This window comes from Lissotriton helveticus (genome assembly GCF_964261635.1).
Source record: "Lissotriton helveticus chromosome 1_1 unlocalized genomic scaffold, aLisHel1.1 SUPER_1_unloc_37, whole genome shotgun sequence".
Taxonomy (NCBI): Eukaryota; Metazoa; Chordata; class Amphibia; order Caudata; family Salamandridae; genus Lissotriton; species Lissotriton helveticus.
The window spans coordinates 765,405-786,559 of NW_027611678.1; the positions used below are offsets into that span (position 1 = coordinate 765,405).

Here is a 21,155-nt window from a genome sequence, read left to right on the forward strand (position 1 = left end):
GGGGAGTTGTTATTTTTATTCCCAAGTCCTGAAAGCGATTATTTTCTTGCATAATAAGGCTGTGCGGCAGTAGAAGATGTCCAAATTACTAATATCGATTCGCGATTATTCTTGATTGTGAGGAATTCAATTGATTCTGTGTCGGTACATTTAATTTCCTTTAATGAGGGTACTGCATTACACAATTTTAATATGTTCCCACGAGTCAAGATATCATTATTACCCCTAGATTTATATTCCATCGCAAAAATTACCTGCACCACTCCTTTTTGATCTGGGTTATTTAATTTAATTTGTTCCAGGCTATTTTCACCTTGAGCATGCTCAATTAACCTTCCATTATGATTACTAACAGTTTGAGACCATGATTGTCGATGTTTATGCAACTGCTTCGTTTCGGTTCCCAGATCTTGTGGTAATTTAATATCCTTCCAGGTTTTTAACAAATCTCTATTCGTTTCATCCCCTCTGATACTCTCACTCTTTGCTCTATTTGTTTCCAATTGTGATGGCTTATTCTCCACCTGTTTATTACATTCCTCCACTTGCAGCTTTTCTAAGGACTGAATGTTCCCATTCTCTCTCATTTTTATACTATCAGCTTGCTTGTTTAAGCATTTATTTTTCATAACTGCTTGTACCTCCGATAGATCCTTATTAAATAGAGGGTAGAAGGGTTTTGTTGGAGACATTTGTTTACCCTTACCTTCACAATATGATGTTTAGTCATGGTTGTTTCCAGTGTTCAATCTCACTATATCTGATGCATTCGTTTTTTAAAATACTTTTAGAAGCTTTATTTCTTGCTTTCTGTTGTTTTTTCCTCTGTCTTATTGATAAATGAACTTCCGGAGCTGCGTCTGTCATTGTTGATTGTGTCGAGCATAGGTTTATCACTTCTTGATCTTTTGTTTTATCATCTATTTTATCTTTAACAACAACTTGTTTTTACATTTTATTGTATCTTTAGAGGGGCAGTCGGTCTTGATGGGTTGAATTCCTGCATCAGGAAAATTCCCTTTTACATCGTCAATTATTGTTTTTAAAATATCCGGAATGGTATCCAGTTTAATTAGTGGGGCACAACTACACTCTGCATACGTAGATATTGGCTGAGATTGTGCCCTTACTATTAGATTATTTTGTGGTGTTATCTTCTGCTCAGTTCCGGCAACAGAGGATGACGTAGCGCTCAAGAGATCTATTTGGACCTCCTTTTTGTTGGACTGATATGTTAAAGCTTCCAGAGTTAATTGCGAGGTTTTGAAGAATAAATCCCAAATTGCTCCCGCGTTCCCACTTCCTGGTACCTGAGTACCTGGGCTATGGTGTTGCCCATTTATGAATGGTAGGTCCTTATACTCCTCTTTTAGCGGTCCTTGAAAATCATGTTCCTCGTCATGAAAGAATTGTCGACCACTATTCAAACCGTCTTTTTGATACGGAGTACTCCAACGCTGCAGAGTTTCTGGGTTGCTGGTGTATTCATCCTTATTAATTTGAGATCCGTTATTTTGATTACATTTCGGCTGGTGCTGTTTTTGAACTGAATTTATTTTAGACAGAGTAAGATCCGATTTCAGTGGGGTATTGGCTTCCCTTATGATTTTCACCCCACTATTTAGTTCATTTGCAGCTTCTTGGTCTGATTGATTTATTTGGCCCAAATTAGATGGTTCCCCTATACCGTTAGCTTTTCTGATTTTTACTTGCACTTCTATTGGCATTGGCTGCCTAAGTTGGTAGTAATTGCTGAGTATCTCCCAATGTTAGATTTGTGCATTTTGGGTCCTTTTGTTGTGAACGACCAGTAAGTGGAATAGTTAACATCTCTATGTCCGTTATTTGACCCCAATGGTTGACTTGGTCCTTAGTTCAATTTGACATTCGTTCGACTTCAGCTTCAGACTCAGGGTGGCCTGGTTCACTTACTCCTTGCTTAGGGGATATAATATTTGTTCTACTCAGTGGTTTAATTGGAGTTTGAAGATCACATGAGTTAGTTAGCAATGTTAGCATAGCACCGGTTGGATCTTTCATAAAATCAAACTTTGACAGCGACTTTCCCAGTTTCTCAAATGTATGGACCTTAGATGTGTGGTAAATAAATAAATAATACCCTATTTTTGACTAGGCATATATCATAACAGATAGCTCAATAAATAAGAGTCAAGATTCGAGGTAGTAGGAGTTTCGCAGGTTTATTACAGCATAAGGACAGGAACAGGACAACCTGCATAGGGACAGAATGGCAGGGCTAGCGTGGCCCGGCAGCTGCCGGGGACAGGATCTGGGATGAGCGCGCTAACTTTTAATAACAATACAAGAGCATATATACATAACGCGAACACATAGCATTACATTGCAGTAGGCGTAGCAGTGGGTGGAGCAGAAAGCGTGACGCGTAGCAGTCGCGAAAGATAGGAGTAAAGTAGGTGTAACTGGGCGTATACATAGACATGTGATGCAAACGTAACAGAATATGTCATGAATGGGCGGAAACATAGGAGGGGGCTACCTAAGGAGCCGGGACCTCTAACCTGGTGGTGTGCGCAAACTGGCAATGACGTATTACTAGGAGAAGCTGGGGGCTATGAACTCTGCGCTAGGAGCAGAGACTAAAGTCTGGAGGGTCGGAGCGACATGTACCTAAACCCTATCTAGTATCTGATGTTTAGGGAACATGTTGATATAAACTAGAAGTCATGAGGGGAAAAGCTAACTTGATTCTAAGACTGGACCGTGCATTATTCTACATGTAGTGCGTGATGAAGAATATTAAATGACCAGTAAATACAGTATTTCTCTTAACATGGAGCCGAGAAGGCTAGACAATGACGGAAACTATTGATGCGATTCAGTAGCTTAGGAATGCAGAGAAGGAGGACTGAACTGATAGCTGGAATCATAACATATTCTTGGCAGACTCAGAGGCAGAGCCAAGCTGCACCGGGCACTGCGAGGCAGGAAGTAAGTGAAGGGTCGAGGATACAGGTGGGGGCTGTATCCCTCCTTAGCGAAGCTCTAGGAGACAGGAGCTGAATCTGATGTCCAGGCCCTTCTGAGGCCTGGAAACGGGGACTTTATAATGAAATAACGTGCACACTGAGAAACGTGGCAACGTAGCTTTACATAGGCCTGATATTCGTAGTATTCACGAGGACTGGGAAATGACATACCAGAGGTGGACACAACTGTAATTGCGTCTTGAATCGGACATGGGGAATAACATATGCATATTGGTCATGCACACATAACATATGATGGATGACACGTAGAGACACAGAACATGGCAAAATTTACTTTTCCACATTCCCTCCTTGTCACTACGTTTCCATCAGGAAACATCAATTTTCATGATACCATCTATCATTTCATACAGTACCATTTGCTCGTCTCGAATTGTCTTGGAACGGGATTTAGAACGGGGCTTGGGACTAGGAATACAAGAGGTAGCACAAATGCCGCAAATCGCAGGGCCACATTGTATACAGAGACAGCAGCTGAATATGATCGCTACTGCAATACCTAGAAAAGACAGGACTTTCCATCCCCATGCAGAAATTATATTCCAGAACCAACCGGACCATGTCCAGGTGCCTGGATCTTGGTGTAACAGATGGGCAATTTTGTGAAGTCTGGTTATAGCTGAATAAACAGACGGCGCGTTATTTGGAATGAAAATGCAGCAACTAGATCCGAGGACTCTACAGGCCCCGCCCCTATCGGCCAGTATGACGTCAAGGACGAGACGATTCTGGAGCACAACAATTCTCATAAAGGATTGTTCTTCGGTTAAGTTACCTAGAGCGGAGGCAGTCTCATCTACTACTGCTTCAAGGGTTCTTGTTAACCTACGGATTAGCTTACTATTTACAACTGTACCTAAATAAGGGAACACACCTTTATCAATATCAATGAATTGTTCTGCAGCAGTTTCTGTATAATCGACAATCGGGAGATTTCTCTTGTGTCTAGTATGTACTAGGAAGGAATTCCTATGATAGTCGGGTGGGGCTAGGAAAACAGGTGGCAGTAGGAAGGCAATGTAACAGGTTCCCTCCCAATCGAGGGGCAGACGAATATATGCGGTTTGACCACAAACGAAATAAGAATGACGTGAAGCTTTAAATATAGATTTCCCACTGTCACTATACTGGATAATAGTAGTACAATCACTATGTCCTACATGTACAGAACCATAATTACGGACACATAATTCGCCTTTGACTGGTAATACTGAAATAGCAGGTGAGTCTGGAGTAGTATCAGACTGAACATTCAGGACCATGAAATTCGACGAATAGTTACCTAAATTATACACTTCATTTTCTAGATCTAAACCTGTTCTGTGGGGGAAACCTTGCTTGTCTGGGAAACATGTGCTGTTAAGAAAAGACATATCTGTTGAGGATGACGTTAACGTGGACCATGCTCCACACGAACCATTATGTGAAAAAGGATAAGGAAAGAGTGGCAGAAATCCCTTCGGTGTCTGAAAAGGGGGGAGTCGACCACACACCCAACAATTAGTGGCATTGCTGGTCTGGTGTGAATAATGTAACATGCGGATAAATGAGTTATTACGCATAGCGAGGCGGTATGAATATTCGTGAGGAGGCAGATCACTAAACGTGTGTTCTACTGTAACATTAGAATGCTTATTTACATGAGGAACTGGGAAATACAAGAAAAATGCGTAACTGGTGCAGGAAATCATTATGCTGAGAAATAATATGAAACTTAGAAAAACGATACATTGAATTGAATTTTGACTGACTCTCTCACTATGGGGGTCTATTTTATACATGTCAGAAACAGTCTAACCGTTTCACCTAGGGGAGGACTTATACAATCAAACTGACTGACTTATTTTACTAGACCGGAGCTTTAACTTATACTCCTGCTGCGGAGTTTTCTCTAACAAGGGAGGGGTTGTGTCAATGTCTTTTGCGGGACAGTCCTTAGGAACAATGTTTTGACAAGTCTGTGAATCCTGGGAAATGTTCTTGAAGACGGGTTTCAGTCCTTTAAAAAGTTTTACATGAGAAAGGTGTATCCATCCTTTGCGTCCTTCCAACTTCACGGCTGTACGGGTGGTGAGGAGGACCTGACGGGGCTCTTTCCATCGAGGCTCCAGCGGACTTGATCTGTCAAAGTTCCGGATCATCACCATGGAACCTGGAACGATATCATGCGGTGCCACCTCGGTATTGTCTGGAAATGCGGCGGCAACCTGTGAACGACATGAGTTGAGGGCAGACATCAAGGAAGCTAGGTAATCTGTCAGCATATTACATGAAACATCAGTAATACTTCGGGGTCTAGGAGTACCCCACATGTTAGGGGGGCGGCCGAATACGACCTCATACGGGGACAGACCTGATCTGGAATGTGCGACCATGCGCATATAAAACAAAGCAACTGGCAGAGCTACTAGCCAGTCCACACCTTTTTCTTTGCATACTTTGGCAATGCGGATTTTCAGGGTCTGGTTATGTCTCTCAACGAGACCGGCTGCTTCAGGATGGCGTACACAATGGAACTTCCACTGGTACCCTAACAACAGGGAAACGTGCTTCATTAACTCAGATGAGAATGGCTGACCGTTATCAGAATATACGACTCTAGGGAGTCCATATCGAGGGAAAAACTCACGAACCAACTGCTTGGCAGTGGTCGCGGCTGTGTAATCTGGGACTGGATATGCTTCTGTCCATCTGGACAAAGCGCATACAACTACAAGGACATACTTGAAACCTCGACATCGCTCCATCTGAATATAATCCATCTGGAGGACTTCAAAAGGGTGGTCAGGAGGCTGGAAACCACCTTGTTCCACCGGGACACTTTTACCTGGATTAAACTGACAACATATCATACAGGTACGGACTTTCTGCTTGGCTGCAGCTCGTAAATGCTTGTTGAACCAAATGTTCTGGATGCTATCTAACATAGCCTTTTCTCCTAAGTGTGCTGGACTATGTGCGGTATTAATAATGACTTGAACCATTGAGTCGGGGAGAAACCATGTGGCTCTACCCTTTGTTAACCATCCTAGATCTGTCTGGACCCCTCCTTGTTCAGACCATTTCTTGATTTCATCGGGAGTAGCATGTAACTGGATATCTATGACATCTTGTGTAGGGTCCTTAACTGTCATACATGTAGTCGGATCTGGAGTGTGTGTCAGGTTAACTGGACTGTCTGGAGTCTGTGCTGTAAGCTTGGCTGTGCGATCTGCTAGATCATTACCTTGGGAAATAATGTCAGTGACTTTCGTATGTGCTTTGCACTTCATGATAGCAATGGATGCCGGTAAATGTATGGCATCTAACAGAGCTTGAATAAGGAAACCATGCTGAATCTTGGTTCCATGAGAAGTCATGAAACCTCTCTCCTGCCAGAGCACTCCGAAGTCGTGTACGACTCCAAATGCGTAGCGTGAATCTGTGTAAACATTAACTTTCAAGTTCTTGGCGTGTATACAGGCTTGTGTCAGAGCAACTAGCTCTGCTGCTTGAGCGGACAGGGTATCAATACGGTGTGTCTCAATAACTTCGGTATCAGTAGTCACTGCATACGCGGCGACTAAATCTCCTGTACTAGTTCTCATACATGAACCATCCACATAAAGTGTCAGGTCAGGATCTGGTAATGGAATATCTGTCAGGTCTTGTCTTGGCTTTGTCGTAATGTTAACTATTTCCACACAATCATGTGTGGCAGAACTTGAACTAACTGATGGTAACAGTGTAGCAGGATTCAGGACGTTGCAGCGTCTAATTTCTATGTGTGGCTGGAACAGTGTCAATTCATAACCTGTTAAACGTGCAATTGTCAAGTGCTGAGTTTGTGTTCTATTTAAAAGAACTTCTACGGAGTGTGGGACTTGTACTGTCAGGGAGTGTCCTAAAACTATGGAATCACTTTGTCTGATAGCTAGTGCTGTGGCTGCAACTGACTTGAGGCACGCAGGCAAAGCCTGGGCGACTGGATCTAATGTGCTAGAAAAGTAAGCACAGGGCTTGTATTGTCCTGCTTGATCTTGTGTGAGAACAGATAATGCTGTACCTTCACGTTCAGTGACGAAAAGTGTAAAAGGCTTACTGTAGTTCGGTGTGGCTAGAACTGGAGCTTGGCATAAAGCTTTCTTTAACTCGTTGAAACTAAGTGTATGTTCAGATGTCCAAGGGAGGACAGTCGATACGGCTGCCTCCTGTGTCGTTAACTGTATCAGTGGTTTAGCTAGAAATGCATACTGGGGAATCCATTGTCTGCAATACGAAGTAAGGCCGATAAAGGCACGTACCTCCTTCTGGGTTCTGGGCTGGGGAAGACTCGCTATTAACTGGATACGGTCGGGTGTCAACTGCCTACCCCTCTTGGACAGTAAGTGTCCTAAGTAGACCACTTGCTGGACACAGAATTGAAGCTTGGAAGGGGACACCTTGTGCCCCATCTCGGCTAGGAAACACAGAACTGTAAGTGACGCTCGCTCGCAGTCACGTTCAGAACGGGCTGTGATCAGTAGATCGTCGACATACTGGAGCAGGGCAGTGTCAGTTGGCATGTGAATGTTATCTAGTTGTCTCTTAAGTGCTTGACTGTAAATACTAGGACTTTCTGTGAAACCTTGAGGAGCGCGTGTAAACATATAGCTCCTTCCATTTAAACAGAATCCGAAAAGAAACTGGCTGTCTGGATGAATGGGAACACTAAAAAATGCATTCTTGAGGTCTATGACAGTAAAGAACGTGGCTTCGGAATCAATAGCAGTTAACAGGGACGAGATATCTGGGACTACTGGGTACTGCGGAATAATACATTTATTAAGCTCTCGTAAATCAATCACTAATCGATATACTGGGGGTGCATTTGGATCAGTACGTTTCATAACTGGAATGATCGGGGAATTACATATATTGGAGTCAGTTTCTACAACTACTCCTTGAGCCATGAGCTCGTCAATAATTTTGGATAAGGCTGCTACGGCCTCAGGTGGCAATCTATACTGTCTGATTCGGGGTAACACTACACCTGGTTTGAGAGTCACACGATGGGGTGTGATTTGCATGTAACCTACATCAGTTGGACCTTGCGCCCATAAATGCTGTGGAACTTTAGACAGTCTGGAATCAAAATCTCGTAATACATAGTGACCCTTAAAGTCACGTAGGAACAATCGTATTCCCTCTGGGGAACAGCAAATAACTGCACCTAATTCTTTCAGTGTTTTAATGCCTAATAGATTTTCTGGACATGATTTAGTAAGTAACAGATCAGTAGTACGGGACAATGGACCTACTTCTAGAGTAACTGGCTTTGAAATCTCGTTTACTATTGGTTTTCCTGAAAATCCAAGGGAAACATTTCTTGAGCCTGAGAGCGGAGCCCCTGGAACTTCGGCATGACTAATTGTGGTCCTACTTGCCCCTGTATCAATCAGAAACTTTCTGTCTTTCCCTAATACTTGACTATGAACATAGGGACCTTCTTGATCTACAGGTATCTCGATGAGAGGCAAGCCTACCTCCCTCTCTAGGCTGTTTCATGAATATGGCTGATACTCTGGATACTCAGACTGTGCATACTGGTACATCTGCGATGTGACATGCTGTGTTGCAGCAATAGGCTGTGGTACTGTAACTGTCTGTTGTGCATTCTGTGGCTGAGGAGTCTGTGAAACTTGTTCTTGTCTAGGCGGACGTGGTCTTTCTTTAGTCTTACCAGTAGCTATGTTGTGTTTCAGAACTGCACACTCGTTTATAAAATGACCTGGCTGTTTACAATAATTGCAGTTCCCTTTAACGGGAGCTGCAGGATGACTGGCTTGATTCGGACCCCTCTTCTGACTGTCTTGAGGAACAGATTGTGCAACTAGCACTTTCATTTTCGTGTCTTTCATACGTTTTCTCTCGTGTTCTTGCTCTTCCCTGATTCTATTCTGGTGGTACTGGAGCATTTGCAACATCTGGGACGGAGTATTTGCTTGCCAGGTGCTTTCGACTTTCAAAACTCGATTTTTAATTGGTGGACTTGAATTCTCGACTAATTTAGTAACAAAAAGGTGAGGGTATGACTCACTACTTGTCTTGAGGCCACTGTTGATACTGAAACACTTTTCAAATCTAGAATAAAAATCACTAATATCTTCATCTTGTTTCTGTTTACAGGCTGAGATTGCATCCCAGTCTTCTTTTCTCGTTGTCAATAATCTAGGTAAAACTTGAATCAATAATTCTGGTAATTCTTTACATTTATCTCCAAGACCGGTACCTGGTACTCGTGCCTTGTCTTCTGCTTCTAGGACTGCCCAATCGATCTTTTTCTCTCCCACCTCCCATTCTTTTTCCTTTAGCTTTTCATACACCCCTGCGGGTAGCAGAACCTTTAACATTTTAATTATATCTGGGTAAGTGTATTCTCCCATACGGAGCATGTCTTTTAATTCTCTATGGAACCCTGCTGGATCTTTGTCATGACAGGGAATTAATTTCTTCATCTCGAGGAGTTCCATCTTTGTAATCGGGGTGTATACAAACACTCGTTGCATTTCGCCACCCGTTCCTTTAACTGGGTGGACTTCTCGTAACGGATTCTGTCTGTCTATGTAAAATGATTTACTTTCTGGGGGTGAGACATGAACAAAATGCGGGTTCAGAAACGTTCCATATTTATGGCGCTGTTCTAGAATGACACTAATTAAATCGGTACCTAGACCTCTCCATTTATACTGGAGTAACTCGTTCAGGATATCATGTAACGGACCTGGATCAGAGTGCTGACCCTCATACAAAGTAATGAGGTGCTGGATCATATACATACCCACCAGTCGCTGCTCGGCTGGGGGCAATTTCAGAAACATTTGTGCCACTATTTCGTCTGGAAAAGTGGTAGAATCAGTAATCCATCGGACTGCTGATCGGACTAGTTCTTGTTCATGCATGGTACTTAACTCACTGTAACCGATTCGTGATTTCAGAATGTGATCGGTAGCTTGAAATACTTGTTCTAGGGAACCTTGTTCTGGTGCTGAATGATGGAAAGTAGACTTGTGTTCTAGGCGTAAATGGCGATCTGGAAATCTAGGTTTTCCTACATACGCTATTCTGGCGGAATTCTCGTCCTCTACCTCTTCAGTATCAGAGTTACTTTCTTTCTCGCTTACTTGTGCTGCTTTACGTTGTTCGTGTATCTTTATTATTTCTTTACGGATTTTCTTGTACATACTCTCCATAGCACCGACGGTCTTGTGCTTACCCTCGGCTATATTATCACTCCACCTTGTCAGGATTTTCATTTCGGCAGGATCTTTAGACGGGTAATCTTGTTCTCTTATTAGACAATTTATCAGAAACTTTAATATCATGAGCTGGATCTCGGCTTTCCTTTGAGACATGGCCTCTCCAATACTTTCTGGATCATCCCCTGTACGGATGAAACGATATATTCTGTCTAGATCTTCTTTCATATTCGGTAAGGTGACTAGATACTCGGTCACCTTTCTTACGCGGAATGAATATAAAACCATATTATCCTCGCCTGGGACTGGATCATAGCAGCATTCGGCAAGGGATTTTCTTATTTCTGCAACAGACTGATATCTAGGCGTACGCTGGGACGCTTGTGCGTGTAATTCGGCTAACGTTAAACGCTTGTGTGGCGGCGGGGTTTGAGGAGGACCTCCTCCTGCGGCCCCTAAACTGGAGTCGTCTACTGACATTCTTCGTGGCGGAGCGGGAAATTGAAAGGCTGGCTGGACCGGGGGTACCGTAGCAGGTACTCCGGTGTCTGGAGGAGCGGGAATTACCTGATTTACAGGGATTGGCGGAGCGCGAACAGGATTTGCATATTCGGGGACTGTGTCGTCCAGATAGGACGAAATAAAAATATCAGCTGCGGTCTGTTTGTGACGTAGCTTGGTCGGAACTAATGGTGGCGGGAAATTACTGGGTGCCTCTGGGGTCGCTTTTGGCAAGCCCTCGGCAAGAAGAGGATACATACCCCTAATAAGGGCATGCCTCTGTCTGTCTGACTGTTCGGCTTTGACTTGTTCACCTATCTCGATTAATTCTCTTTCTTGGGCTCGTTCTTGGGATTCTCTACTTAATTCTGACTTTCTGATTTCTTTTTCGGTTCTTTTATGAGCTTCTTTACGCCATAACTCGATGGCATCTTTCTGTGACTGTCTGGCTTTCTTTTTCCATAATGCTTCTTCTACTCGCATGATGCACTCGGCATCCCATGTACCCGATACGGGCCATCTATACTTTTCTTCTAACTGTTTGGTATACTCTACCCATAAATCTAGATACAATATGGCGCTTATGCCATGTTTCTGATACATAAAATGACCTGGACTGTCCCTAGGCGGGACAGGAACTGCTTCTTCTAACAAACCCTTTCTAGTTTTTAGCTGACGTAGTCTCGAAAAAAGAGACATTGTAAACTTGAATCGGAACACAATACAATACACAAGGAACAATAACAATTGGGAGAACAATTCAGGCATACCACAACATTAGAAATACATTGAACAACATCATAACATAACAGTTCGGACAGAATATTACCTGGAATACTGAAAACAGAAACACAAGAATTTCTCGAGAACGGAACAGACTAGAGTTACTGGATGCACTGCTGAAACAGTACGGAACATACCGGTCCCATAAAGGGACGCATCAAGACCCGTATCCACCTAGGTGAACACTTCGTTTGTGAGTCTGGGTACCACCAACCCACGGACCAGGAGTCAATTTAGACTGACCCTGTCTAGATACTACCCCAGTAATGGTACTCACCGGGCAGCAAGAACGGAAAGCCTCGGACTGGACTGGACTGCTACGACGACGGACGACGAACTTCGGACTTCAGTTACGGGTGGGCCTCCGGATACCTCGGACCTTGGACTCTTGGCTTGGGCTCTGGTCGGGACTCGCCGCGTTCCTCCACCGTCTCGTCTGGATGCTGGACCGCCTCCTCCGTCTCCTCCGTGGGCCTGAGGGATACTTGAGCAGAAATATCTGCCACTGCGCAGAAGAGTTCCGTCACGACTGCAGAGGGTCAGGGGGTCGGCGTGGCTTCACCGACGCGTGGGGAAAGGGCAAGTCCCTATTCGGGCGCCATTATGTGGTAAATAAATAAATAATACCCTATTTTTGACTAGGCATATATCATAACAGATAGCTCAATAAATAAGAGTCAAGATTCGAGGTAGTAGGAGTTTCGCAGGTTTATTACAGCATAAGGACAGGAACAGGACAACCTGCATAGGGACAGAATGGCAGGGCTAGCGTGGCCCGGCAGCTGCCGGGGACAGGATCTGGGATGAGCGCGCTAACTTTTAATAACAATACAAGAGCATATATACATAACGCGAACACATAGCATTACATTGCAGTAGGCGTAGCAGTGGGTGGAGCAGAAAGCGTGACGCGTAGCAGTCGCGAAAGATAGGAGGAAAGTAGGTGTAACTGGGCGTATACATAGACATGTGATGCAAACGTAACAGAATATGTCATGAATGGGCGGAAACATAGGAGGGGGCTACCTAAGGAGCCGGGACCTCTAACCTGGTGGTGTGGGCAAACTGGCAATGACGTATTACTAGGAGAAGCTGGGGGCTATGAACTCTGCGCTAGGAGCAGAGACTAAAGTCTGGAGGGTCGGAGCGACATGTACCTAAACCCTATCTAGTATCTGATGTTTAGGGAACATGTTGATATAAACTAGAAGTCATGAGGGGAAAAGCTAACTTGATTCTAAGACTGGACCGTGCATTATTCTACATGTAGTGCGTGATGAAGAATATTAAATGACCAGTAAATACAGTATTTCTCTTAACATGGAGCCGAGAAGGCTAGACAATGACGGAAACTATTGATGCGATTCAGTAGCTTAGGAATGCAGAGAAGGAGGACTGAACTGATAGCTGGAATCATAACATATTCTTGGCAGACTCAGAGGCAGAGCCAAGCTGCACCGGGCACTGCGAGGCAGGAAGTAAGTGAAGGGTCGAGGATACAGGTGGGGGCTGTATCCCTCCTTAGCGAAGCTCTAGGAGACAGGAGCTGAATCTGATGTCCAGGCCCTTCTGAGGCCTGGAAACGGGGACTTTATAATGAAATAACGTGCACACTGAGAAACGTGGCAACGTAGCTTTACATAGGCCTGATATTCGTAGTATTCACGAGGACTGGGAAATGACATACCAGAGGTGGACACAACTGTAATTGCGTCTTGAATCGGACATGGGGAATAACATATGCATATTGGTCATGCACACATAACATATGATGGATGACACGTAGAGACACAGAACATGGCAAAATTTACTTTTCCACAGATGATTTAAAGTACTATATGTCACCTGCCTGTTTTATTTTAAACGTGACAAATATTGGTGTTTGTTGTATTTTTCTTTTCCTTTTGATAGGAGGGAAAGGTGGCCGCTCCTTTCCTGAGCTCATAATACACCCTCTAAGGTGAAGAAGTCTTGCTCCTTTCAGAGAATCAAACGGGCCAGTGACAAGACCATAGGACAAAAACACCACCAAACACCTCCAGGGGAAAACACCCAAAAAGCACACCTCCGTACAGAATCTGCCGGTACTGCTGGTTACTTAATTAATTAATTAACCGATTGATTAACATCCGGGCACCGGGTAGGGCTGTAGTCTAGGCATACAGAGTAATTCAGGGGCCGAGGGGTGCTTCAAGAGGGTCTAAATCATAATTTCTCAGATTTTGTATTACAGACTTATTACAGACTCCAATGGCTCAGCGACTTAGGGACCGATCAATCTTAGCTACTCGTCACACGCCACACACCTCTTGCCACTTGTCACTCACCACTCACTGTTCATTGCTTGTTCGTTGCTATTCATCGCTGACAAGAGTACAAGGGAGAATGCTGGCAATCGTTCAGGAGCAAGAGCGGAATCCAGAGCTAGTCCCACTACAGAGGGCAGATGTGGGCACTTCCCTCCACTCCTCGGCTCAGCTCTGTCTGCTCTGCTCAATTCTTAGTAAATACGTAAAATCAGGCGGCAGGCCAAGGCTCCTCTGTGCTCCTCTGTTCTCCTCTGTGCCCTGCTACAGCCGCCGCACCAGCAGCACCGCAGGCAAAGGCTCCTTTGACCTCTGCAGCGGCCGCGGTGCCGGCAGCGGCCGTTCCTGCCCCCACAGCAGATCCGTAGAACTTAAAGCGCCCGTATAACAGGACGCAGATGAAGCGGAAGAAACCTTCGGGAACGGGTCATAAAACAAACGCGGGCAGTCGTCCCCGGCTCCGCTCCGCTTGCTCGTCAACTCCTCCTCAGCTCGGCCCCTCAGCTCTACTCTGTACGCTTTGCACTCAATGGCGAATCACAGGCCGATAATGACTGTGAACACCAACAGAGGGAAGAATTGTGTGTTTACCCCAGTTAGTAAAAAAACACAGCATAAGTCTTGGCTGCTTCTGCTGCACCCAGAGTCTTATGCGTCTTTGCAGTCTAATTTTTCTGTCTGGAAAAAAATTGTGTCCTGGTTTTCTGCACCCAGTAAATCCAGGTGCAGAAAAACCTAACAACTGATAATCAGGTGGAATAAAATGAACACATGAAAGTACGCCTTCATTTCATTGCCCTTGATTCATACTCTGGACCATATTTGAGGGATTGGTCTAGGCATAGTCCTCGCAGCACACAATAGATTTGCTCAAGTCAGGATGCCAGATACAAGTAGGTGGTAACTCGGGGCAGGGGAATACACCTGTTGTCCGTGGGGGAGTCATTCCCGTCCCAGAAATCTGCATTACAAATTAATTAATAGTATATATTTTTATATTATCTGTTTGGTACCAGTCCATATGACTTTAATATCTGCCTTTGGGATTCTATGTTACAACTCCATAGGGTACATGTATCCTTTGTGAGCTTAATAAAATGTTGAAAATTCTACAAATCCTCCCTCCTACATCCAAGTACTCCCATGCTACCATTCTACGCTCTGTCTGGAAAAAAAGCTCAACATATTCCAAATTCTGCATTAATTTGGCTAGTAAATTATATTTTTGTAAATGTACATGTATTAACTATTTCATTTTAATACTATAGGTGATTGAAATTACGGACGAAGAAAGCAAGATTTAGCAATAAGCAACTGAATGTCAGTGCCATAAGAAGGATTATTTTGAAAAACTGAAGAACGTCCAGCATTCTACGTTTAAACAATTTCCAAAAATCTAGGTTTGGCAAGGAAAGTACTATACCTGTAAGTGAAGTCTCTAATTTTGCATTTCATTAACCCAGAGCAAAACCATATCTGTGCACACAGCATCAGAAATAATGTAGAAAGACCACTTCAGCATCCTCATCTGAAATATTATCAGAAAGACAAATTGCCTCATCATGACAGAAAAACATTCATCTAAAGCATCATGTAATTCCAGAGAGGAAGCACACACTGCATAAAAGAAAGTTATAACAAAAGGTATCTTCTGCATACCATCAAAGAAAAGACACATTGGCAAGCAAAAGATTGAAAAATCACCTTTGTTCAACAACCATTTTTAACCAGTTACACAAGTTTGAGACTATCTGCCTCTGGATAGAACACCACGGCCCACTCTGCTCACTCTGGCGAAAAATCTTAAAAATTCACCACTTTATTGTGTTCATGACCATCTCAGATTGTTTCCTTTTTATTGTGTACTGTTCTGTAATTCTATGTAAATCGCCTCAACATTATCTGCTGTGCATGAGTGATATGTAAAACTGTTAATTATAAAAATGGATTAGATGAGCACCGTTGGGCTATAGGTAATGTAAATAAATCCTCGCCTTCGGAGCTACAAACCTTAACCTTACACCAAACATAGAAAGGGTAAAAGGAACTGATGTTCTGCGACTGATGATCCACAATAGTACTGTGCATGTTCTAGCACCCTCAGTTACTGCCTTTACGTCAGTGCAAAAAGGTACTTAACAGTTTAATCATTAAATATCAGACCAAAACTTCATTACTGCAGTGCTAAGAACCTATATAAATAGATTGGAGAAAAACGTCAGTCACAAAATAATTTACTGCCGGAGAGGCTATTACCTAAAGACTATTATCTACTAGAACAATTTCAACAGGTGTTACAGGGCTGCTTCCAGACATATTTTGCTCAATTCAAGTGTTAAGAAGATTACACACAATTTCTTTTAGAGATAAATGCTGAACAATATCTAAACAAGCCAGACTCTAAAATCAGGTTCACTCTTACCGTGGCATAATAGCAAGAGAAAACTAAACATAGAGATATTAACCCTAGGAATACACCTTATAAAAACACGGACTGTGAGAACAAATTCAGTGTTCAAACCCGCCTCAATCAAGGCAAACTAACTGAAATTGGGGAAAAAAGTTACTTGTGCCAAAAAAGATACAGCTATAAATCTTATCTCACAGAATTTGACAGAATGCACACTGGGGGAAACCACTCTCAGTGCAAAGTATGCCAAAAAAGTTTCAGGCGTAAATCTTATCTCACTGAGCATATGAGAATCCACACTGGGGGAAACCACTCTCCGTGCAAAGTATGCCATAAAAGTTTCAGGCGTAAATCTTATCTCACTGAGCATATGAGAATCCACACTGGGGAAAAACCTTATCAGTGCTCTGAATGCCAGAAAAGCTTTAGAGTCAAACCGAGTCTATATCAACATGCATTAACCCACTCTGTGGAAAAACGTTACCAGTGCGCTGAATGCCAAAAAGTTTCAACCGTAAATCTCATCTCACTGTTCATATGAGAATCCACACTGGGGAAAAACCTTATCAGTGCTCTGAATGCGACAAATGTTTCAGTCTAAAACCCAGTCTCATTCATCATATAAGAACCCACACTGGGGAAAAACCTTATCAGTGCTCTGAATGCCAGAAAAGGTTTTGGAACAAACCAAGTCTTTCTCGACATGTAATAACCCACTCTGGCAAAAACCCTTACCAGTGCTCTGAATGCCAGAAATGTTTTAGTCAAAAAATCATTCTCACTCAGCATAGAAGAGCCCACACTGGAGATAAACCTTACCAGTGCTCTGAATGCCAGAAATCTTTCATTTACAAACACAATCTCACTCTGCATAGAAGAATCCACTCTGGTGAAAACCCTTATCAGTGCTCTGAATGCCCAAAACATTTCAAGTGCAAATCACTTCTAACTGAACATTTGAGATTCCACACTGGGGAAAAACCTTATCAGTGCTCTGAATGCCACAAATGTTTCAGTACAAAAAGGAGTCTCACACAGCATATAAAGATCCACACTGGGGGAAAACCGTTATCAGTGCACAGAATGCCACAAATGTTTCAGTGAAAAAAAGAGTCTCACACATCATATAAAGATCCACACTGGGGAAAACCGTTATCAGTGCACTGAATGCCACAAAGGTTTCAGTGAAAAAAGGAGTCTCACACATCATATGAAGATCCACACTGGGGAAAACCGTTATCAGTGCTCTGAATGCCAAAAATATTTCCGAGACAAAAGAAGTCTTTCTCAACATATAATAACCCACACTGGGGAAAAACCTTATCACTGCCCAGAATGCCTAAAAGATTTCAAACTTAAAACACTTCTAACTGCACATGTCAGATTCCACACTAGGGTAAAACGTTATCAGTGCTCTGAATGTGACAAATGTTTCAGTGTAAAAAGCAATCTCACTCAGCATATAAGAACCCACACTGGGGAAAAACCTTATCAGTGCTCTGAATGCCACAAATGTTTCAGTACAAAACACAGTCTCATTCATCATATAAGAACCCACACGGGGGAAAAACCTTATCAGTGCTCTGAATGCCAGATATGTTTCATTGAAAAAAGCCGTCTCACTCATCACATAAGAACCCACACTGGGGAAAAACCTTATCAGTGCTCTGAATGCCAGAAATGTTTCAGTGAAAGAAAGAATCTCGCTCGGCATATAAGAACCCACACTGGGGAAAAACCTTATCAGTGCTCTGAATGCCACAAATTTTTCACTGGAAAAAACAGTCTCACTCATCATATGAGAATCCACACTGGGGAAAAACCTTATCAGTGCTCCGAATGTCAAAAATGTTTCAGCCGTAAATCTCATCTCACTGAACATGTGAGAATCCACACTGGAGAATTTTTTCTATCAGTGCTCTAAATGTCGGAAAAGATTCAGAGGTAGAGATGGTTACAAGCGCCATAAGAAAACACACCATCAAAATAATTCAGTGCTCCGAATGCCAGAAAAGCATCAATTTTAAACTCAATCTCACTCTACATGAGCAGACGCACACAGGGGAAAAACATTACCAATGCGGTAAATGCCAGAAATTCCTATTTGATAGGCACAGCCTCACTCCATACGATGAAAAACCTCATGAGTGTTCTGAATGCCAGAAAAGCTGCAGAGAAAAACGCTATCTCACCATGAGAAACTCCACACTGGAGAAAATCCTTATGCCATAAAAGCTTGAATCTGAAAGACAGTGTTATGCTTTATGAGCGATCTCACTCTGGGGAAAAACTTTATGAGTGCTCGAAATGCAAGCAAAGTTTTGGGTCCAAATTACTTCTCACTTGACATGAGCGAACTCACACGGGACAAAACTCCTTAGTCTTGAATACAATGTAATTTCACATGAGAGAATTCACACTGGACTAAATAAAGCCTTATACAGGAGGGGAAAGCCAGAAACGTTATACTCAGAAAAGAGATCTCAGTGTAGCCATGTAGTGTTTTGAGGGTAGGGGTCAGTGTGGAGGAGTATTTTAGGGCAAGCAGAAATGGCCAGTGTTTTGTGGGAACGGATGATGGCAGTGTTTTGGGGAAAGGGCCTATGGTTTTCAAGGCTATTGGGGGGGGGTTGGTGGCAGTGCTGTGGGGTAGGGTGACATGGAAAAGGGCTAGGCTATTCTACTCCTTTTTGTTCTTGTGTAGAGTCTTGGAAGGTAGATTCTGATTGTTCTAAAGCTCTTGAGCTGTCTGATAACTACAATATACTCTTGCTGCTTCAAGGCTCCGGTCGGTCTGGGGTTCAGTACACTTCTGGAAACTCAGAACCTTGTGGGCTGGATCCATATTTTTGAACTCCCACTTGAAAAGGGTGGAGGTAACATGTGTGCCCATCTCACTTTCACAATTTGCATCATGCCTGTCCTATCTTTCCTAGACAATTATTGCAAGTGTAAATCAATCAATCAATCAGTACATTTATAGAGCGCACTACTCACCCGTGAGGGTTTCAAGGCGCCGAGGGTGGGGGGGGGGTGGTGCTGCTACTGCTCGAACAGCCAGGTCTTGAACTGTCTCCTGAAGGTGAGAAGGTTGTGGGTCCGTCGGAGGTGGGTGGGGAGGGAGTTCCACGTCTTGGCAGCGAGGTAGGAGAAAGATTTGTGGACTGTTGTTGTTCTTCTGGTGCGTGGTACGGTGGCGAGGGTGAGGCTGGCTGAGTGGAGTTGGCGAGTCGGGGCGTAGAACGAGAGGCGTTTGTTGAGCCCCCTTTCACAGGACTGGCCCAATGGAAACTCTTTGTTTTTTAGCACATTGCTGGGTTTTTTGTGTGCATTTTTCAAAGTATTTGATTTGGGGGATATTAAGTGTTTACAACAGGGATCTTCAACCTCTTTTCTGTAGTGAGTGGCACTTCTAATCAGTGAAAATCTTGATCTACTTAAGGCTAAACATCTCGCGCATTGTTACCAGACAGTTTGTCAAGTACGGCCTATTAGATTGAAGTCTAATGATCTGCCTGCGCCTTCCGCGCCATGGTACTCCTATGATCTCAAGAAATGTAAAAGAAAATGTAGGCACCAATAACAATTTGGGACGAAGACTTCCAGTCTATTGTTCAACACAATTAAATCACTTTCATCCTTTGATTATAAAAATGTAGCAACTCCCAGCCGAAAAGCTGTGATGAACTAACCGAATTCTTTTTTCCAAAGTAAAAAAAAATTCCTGAATTTTAAGATAACACCTGATAATCCTTAGGGACAGATACAGTTTAGTAACGTATGGTGAATAAACTAACCTACCATTTCCTGGTAATGTGTACATTCACCCCACTCTCTGAAGAGAAAGTCTCTAATCTTATCAACACTATGAAATTTGGACTCTGCAGATTCTTGCCCTCCATTCAGTTTCAGCTACCATTTCTGCTCATCTCAGTTTGTTATTACAATGGTGCTCAAGTCCGGCTTTTTTCCAGACGCTTGGAAAAAGGCTTTGATTTTGCCCCTTCTAAAGACTCTTTCCCTCGATCCCTCAGATGTAAAGAACTACAGATCCAAATTGGTCCTTCCTCTTCCTGATGAAATTTTAGAAAAGGCCATGAATCAGGAGATCACCATCTTTTTTGAAAATACGGACTGTCTGGATCCTGCTCAACATGGGTTTAGACCCTACTACCGTACAGAGTCAACCTTATCGGCAGTAACTGAAGAGATCAGATCCATTGTGGATAGAGGAGATTAATGCAGCCTTGATCCTATAGGATCTTTCGGCCACATTTGATACGGTTAACCATTTCTCTTTGGTAAGCCGTTTAGAAAGTATAAGCATCAACGGTACTGCTCTCAAACTGATCAGGTTATTTTCGTCAAACAGAGAACAATTGGTATCTTTGGAAGATTTTACCTCTGCTCCATTTTCATTTCCTTGTGTGGTTTCGGGGATCTTCAATAAGTCTGACTTTGTCTAATGCCTACAGCACTCCATTAATTGGACTAGTTCGATCCTGTTGCTCCTCTACATTATTTTATGCCAGTGATACCCAAATAGTGGTATCGGTTACTGCAGAACCTGAAAAGTGGCAAAAGATTTTAGAACGAGTATGACTAGCATCGCTAATCGATGCAGAAGAATTTCTTAAAATTAGATGCGGAAAAAACAGAGTTAGTGCTATTTTGTAAGGATTCCTCCTTCAGGAACACCTTTTGGTGGCCACACAGTCTCGAGCCCCTTCCACTCCCAACCCGGAAGGCTAGAAATTTGGGTATTCGTCGTTGACTCAAAACTCACTTTCATTGACCACTCCAATCAGGTAACCTCTTCCTGTTTCCTTATGTTAAAAGATTCAAAGAAAACCCTGGTCTTCCTTCCCATGGAGCTTAGGAAAAGTGTCATCCTGACTCTTCTCGAATC

General features: G+C 43.1%; 1 long non-coding RNA gene across 1 annotated transcript in view; it reads left to right on the forward strand.

Moving 5' to 3' along the window:
- Positions 1 to 15,737, forward strand: part of LOC144805973 (uncharacterized) — a 30,202-nt gene extending 14,465 nt beyond the window's left edge. The window contains exon 3 of the long non-coding RNA XR_013605644.1: positions 15,105 to 15,737. This is a non-coding gene — a long non-coding RNA (uncharacterized LOC144805973). The remainder of the gene's footprint in view (positions 1 to 15,104) is intronic.
- Positions 15,738 to 21,155: the final 5,418 nt, after the last annotated feature.